Here is a 5,920-nt window from a genome sequence, read left to right as displayed (position 1 = left end):
ATTTATTTTCTACCTCAGTCTCACTTATCTTTTCAATTTTCTTTCTCTCCCTGTTTCATATTTCCATAATCTCGAATTTTCTTTCCAATATTTTCCATTACGAGGATTTAGCTTGTGAGGGCAGAGGCAAACCGATAACTTCGAAAATTCCATCATATTAGTGAAAACATATAACAAAAAATAAATGTTTAGCCTTCTGTTTTGCCTTGTCACGGAAAGCAAAAAAATGTATGTATAGGAAATATGATCAGAGGAAATATATTAATGGTACAACGTGTGTGTGTGTGTGTATGTGTGTGTGTGTGTGTGTGTGTGTGTGTGTGTGTGTGTGTGTGTGTGTGTGAATGCATCACACACACACACACACACACACACACACACACACACACACACACACACACACACACACACACACACACACACACACTTTTCTATACGAGGTAAAAGAGTGAGAGATTTTCAAAGGGAAACTAACCTAAGGACTGCGGTAAGGGCCACTTTGGAGGAGGAGGAGGAGGAGGAAGAGGAGGAGGAGGAGTGAAAGGAGCATGGAGAAAAGGATCGCACAGAAAAGAATCAAGGAGCACTTGGTGGGGAATTCAATCCATCGAAAGAGGCGGCGAAAGGGAATCAGATCGTCGAAGTCTTTTGAGAGTTCTGACCTACGGGAATATCATTCATGTCGACCCTCGGCTGACCAGATCCTGACCTGGGGCAACGTGTCTCGCCCGTGTGTCGGACCCGTGGCGCTGAACGATAAAGAGGCACCGTGGTTTATCTGTCTGAGTTTGAATGTTTTTTTTTTCTTTGTCTGGGTATAAAAATAAGTATGTATGTATGTATGAATGTATGTATGTGTAATTCTCTGTCTCTTTCTCTTTCTTCCTTTCCTGACATTTTTTTTAGGAATAAACGCGGGAATAATGTGAAGAAATGCCTCCGTTGTATTAGATAAATTACTCTTTCGGCAGCATAATTAAACTGAAGTCACGTAAATGATGATGATGATGATGATATGATGATGATGATGATGATGATGATTATGATGCTGAAGTTCATTACCGCTTAACGTTAGAATTACTTGATCATGTATGTATATATGAGTTTAGCGTTTTCTGTCTTAGTGATAGGCTTTAAAACTGTTGGGGGGGACTGTCCTGCACTCTTGGTCCTTGTCTGGTAGTCTCATACGCTGCCACCTCTCACATCAACCATATCTAAAGGTCGGGAAGGAGATCAATCAGATTCTAATACGTATTTTTCACGTTCATGGGCATTGTCAAACTACCACCAGGGTTATAAAGCTGACCACGGTAATGCCCACAACTCTTACGAAAGCCTTGTTAAACGTGTGTGCTTGGGCGCCGAAATGTTTAACCCGTCCGCTGCGATTGGCACGGATTTGTCTTTCGCTGGTAGCCTGGTAACATACACTCATTGAATAGTATCAGTCACTTTTTGTTCCGTTCCTGTAGCTTGGTGATGTCTTCTTGTAGGAAATCCGCAGTCAAGGGGTTAAGAATATGGCAGTGTCTGAAGTTACGAGTCAGTTCCAGAGTCAATGTAATCACCCGGGCCAAGCCATATCCTCCATGACTGTCAGGTTGCAAGGCACTGATAGGTAGCATGTTCAATAGGTAATAGATATTAGTATGTAGGATTATAATTTATCAGGAGAGGTATTAGGATGCAGCGTGTAGCGGGCTTTTTTTATTATTGTTTCCTTTTTTGTGCCCTTGAGCTGTCTCCTTAGGTGTAAAAAAAAAAATTGAGATTAAACGACATAGCAGATCCTTCACGTACCCTAAGCAAAGTTATATCGTCTAACCTCTATTCATTGCAATTCACTACATCCTAATTACTTCGCTTCTATCATCAGAATCTAGAATGTTTTTGCTGGCGTTGTTCCTCATCCTGTAATCGTCATCCGTGAAGATCCTGCTTTCCGTGACAAACCGCGAATGCCGTGGATAAAAGCACGATATTTAGTGATAATGGGATAATATTATACATTTTATCTATCCCTCACTACTTCACATCGTTCTCTACTTGGCATCAGAACCTAAAGAGAGTTCTTGTGTAGTCCTTATATTCCTTAGCTTCTACATCAATCAACACAAAACACTTAACAAGATATTTCCAGTCTTTTTATAGTAGTAGTAGTAGTAGTAGTAGTAGTAGTATATAGTAGTAGTATATAGTAGTAGTAGTAGTAGTATAGTAGTAGTAGTAGCAGTTGTAGTAGTAGTAGTGGTAGTAGTAGTTTATAGTAGTAGTTGTAGTAGTAGTAGTTTTTGCAGTAGTAGTTTTATAGTAGTAGCAAGTAGTTTTATAGTAGTTGGCTTGGGGCTGAAAACAAGTTGTGTCGAATTGCGCAACTGCTCTTCTACGTTTCGAGCTCCTGATAGTAGAACCGATAAGTATACAGTGCGTCTCTATAAACCAGGTTCCCCTAGTAAAGGAGTGTGGACGCTGAAGAGGAAAGGGAAGGAGAGAATGGCGGGGTGTGACAGAGGTGAGGTGGTGAGACAGATTAGACTGAGGAACAAAAGAAAACGGAGGGACTCCATGGGGGTGTTAGACAAAGAGGTGGAGTGGTAAGGGCAGGTGAAAGGATAACAGAAACTTTGAAAAAATAAGGCTAGGAGAGCATAATGAAGTGAAACGGAAGGATGAATGGGGTGAAAGGGTAGCAGAGGAATGGAAAATATGAGGAGAGCTGGATGGGGTACAAGGGAGAGGTGAAGGAATAAAAGCCAAGCGAGAGAGTTGCAGAGGAATGAGAAAAGCCAAGTGAAAGAGTTGCAGAGGAATGAGAAAAGCCAAGCGAGAGAGTTGCAGAGGAATGAGAAAAGCCAAGCGAGAGAGTTGCAGAGGAATGAGAAAAGCCAAGTGAAAGAGTTGCAGAGGAATGAGAAAAGCCAAGTGAAAGAGTTGCAGAGGAATGAGAAAAGCCAAGTGAAAGAGTTGCAGAGGAATGAGAAAAGCCAAGCGAGAGAGTTGCAGAGGAATGAGAAAAGCCAAGTGAAAGAGTTGCAGAGGAATGAGAAAAGCCAAGTGAAAGAGTTGCAGAGGAATGAGAAAAGCCAAGTGAAAGAGTTGCAGAGGAATGAGAAAAGCCAAGCGAGAGAGTTGCAGAGGAATGAGAAAAGCCAAGCGAGAGAGTTGCAGAGGAATGAGAAAAGCCAAGCGAGAGAGTTGCAGAGGAATGAGAAAAGCCAAGAGAGAGAGTTGCAGAGGAATGAGAAAAAAAATAATGAAAATCCCCAACTATGATTGCAAAAGAAAACAATAAACAAAATTCTCCGAAAGCACCGAGAAGGAAGAGTTTGAAGGACGAAGAGGATGTGTGTGGGAGGAAGGTGACCGAAAGGATAAAAATAAAAAAAAAGATAAAAGAGAGAGGAGAAAATAATGAGTGGGAGGTGAGTGAAGGAAATAAAGGGAAGGATGAATGAGAGAAGAAAAGGATGAAAAATGGTCATGAAAAGCCCGACCTTCGCAAAACACGATATCAGCAATAAAGAAAGAAAAGATAAAGGAAGAGAAAAGGAAGGTGTGTAGGCGTCCATATTAATCAAGGCACTGGAGAAAAATAGGAAAAGAAAACTATTTTGCATTGAAAAACGAAAAAATATATACACATGAAATAAGAACAAAAAACAAATAATTAAGAAGAGAAAAATGGAAAATCAATTAGAACAGAAAATTAAAACAAAATCTGATAAACACTAAATATAATGCCCGGAGAAAAATGTAAATAAATGGAGGCAGTGAAAAAAAACATGCGTGGGTGAAAGGTGAAAGGAAATTAAATAAAAGAGAAGAGGAAAGAAGGAAAGAAATCAAGGAAGGAAAGGAAGGGAGAGAAAAAGAGAAAGGAAAAAAACTATGTCAGCGGGAAAAGAGCAAAAAGAAAAAAGTCAGGCAGAAACATCACAGAAAACAAAAGAAAAGGAGAAAAAGGAGGTGGCGGCGGAAGAGGAAGAGGAAGAGGATGAGGGAGGAGGGGAAGGAGGAAGAGGAAATGGACACAAGAGGGAGGAAAGGAAGAAACGTGAGGCGCCGTTTGCACTCATAAAACCGAACTGGCGAGGCGCCGTAATGAAACCAATAAATAGCTAATTAGTACGAGGAAGGGATGAGGGAGAGAGAGGGAGAGGGAGAGAGGGTGATAGGCGGAAATGTGAGTGGGAGGGAATGTGCTGGCGGATGATGGCGTTGTATGGGTTATGGGGATGATGGTGATGGGGATGGGAAGGGGAAGGGGTAAGGGAGGGGAAAGGGAGGGGAAAGGGAATGAGGAAGTGTGGAGGTTTTATTTGTGTGATTGTTTGCAGGATTGATGGGGAGGGGAGGAGCGAGGGCGGGGAAGGAAATGAGAGGGGGAGGGAAGGGAAGGGAGGATATGAGGGGGAATTGGGATAGAGGGGAAGGAAGCCAATGGGAGGAGGGGGAGAGGGGACGGAAGTGAGGGGGAGAAGTTAAGGAAGAAAAGGTAGTGAAGGGGAGGAGGAGATAGGAAGGGGAAGGAAGTGAGAGGAGGAGGAATGAGGAAGAGGAAGGAAATGGGGGAGGAATGAGGGAGACGAAAAGACAGGAGAGTGAAGGGGAAATTGGAGTTATGAAATATATTTGTTGAGGTGTTTGTCGGGGAGCAGGTGTGAGAGGGGAAGAAAGGAAGATTGAAGACGAGAAATAATGAAAAAGACGTGAGGAGAGTCAAGCAGTTTAAAAAAAAGTATGTACGATGGGGAAAAAAAACAAAAGCAACAATATATTTCTTAACCAATTTCTCCAGTGGTGTCATAGGGCAGAATCACATGAAGGAAGAGGGAGGGGGAGCAAGGTAGCTACACGAGTTTTTCCTTTTTTACCTGTACTTTTACCACTAACCCACTTCCTCTTCTTGGTATAACCGTGATTAAAAAGAAGAGTTAACCCGTCCGCTGCGATTGGCACTGATTTGGCCTTCACTGGTAGCCTGGTAACATAATACTCCCAGGTCTTTCTCTGCCTCTGTGGTGGATAGTGGTGTGTTTCCCATGTGGTATTGGTATGCTGGATATCCCCTCCCAAGATGCAGGGCTTTACATCTTCTTCATTGAATTGTAGCAGTCATTTTTTTGTTCCATTCCTGTAGCTTGGTGATGTCTTCTGGTAGGAAATCCGTAGTCAAGGGGTTAATAAATACATAAATACGGAAAAAGAATTTGTATAGTGCTCCCTTCATCCTGCTCCGGCAAATGCTCTACTTTCATATCTCCACTTCGTCCTCTGTCTGCCCTAACTCTACAATTCTTAGGGTGTTACTTTGTTACTTTGGCTGTCTATCTCATCAGTTCAACGTAATATATGACTTAATGATGTCCAGTTCTTATTATTATTCATGTATAGTTCTTAAACCTTCCTCTGTTCCCATCCATACATAGATGAAAGTATAGCCCTGACGCAATACAATCAATGCCAAAGAAAACGAAGGCAGAGAAGTTAACGCTCTAAACGGTTTTCTGTGAGCGGCCGGTAACGTTTTCTATGGAGAGTCGAGGCCTTGGATGGTTAACAAATTTAGGCGAGAATCTGAGTTTTGGGGAAATAAATGATAATAGTTTTTTCACACACACACACACACACTAACACACACTAACACACACACTAACACACACACACACAGAAATAGAGAGTGACTGAACGAGCCACCGAGAGAGAGAGAGAGAGAGAGAGAGAGAGAGAGAGAGAGAGAGAGAGACACACACACACACACACACACACACACACACACACACACACACACACACACACACACACACACACACACACACAAAAAGAGAGTGACTGAACGAGCCACCGAGAGAGAGAGAGAGAGAGAGAGAGAGAGAGAGAGAGAGAGAGAGAGAGAGAGAGAGAGAGAGAGAGAGAG

The 5,920-nt window shown here is 42.3% G+C and overlaps 1 non-coding gene across 1 annotated transcript; it reads right to left on the bottom strand.

The window, feature by feature from the left end:
• Positions 1-290: 290 nt before the first annotated feature.
• Positions 291-404, bottom strand: LOC127006863 (small nucleolar RNA SNORA23). Its single transcript, XR_007759792.1, has one exon. It is a non-coding gene; the product is annotated as a small nucleolar RNA SNORA23 (small nucleolar RNA).
• Between the last annotated feature and the right edge of the window lie 5,516 nt (positions 405-5,920).

This window comes from Eriocheir sinensis, chromosome 33, assembly GCF_024679095.1.
Source record: "Eriocheir sinensis breed Jianghai 21 chromosome 33, ASM2467909v1, whole genome shotgun sequence".
Classification (NCBI taxonomy): Eukaryota; Metazoa; Arthropoda; class Malacostraca; order Decapoda; family Varunidae; genus Eriocheir; species Eriocheir sinensis.
This window is presented reverse-complemented; position numbering and strand designations above follow the sequence as displayed.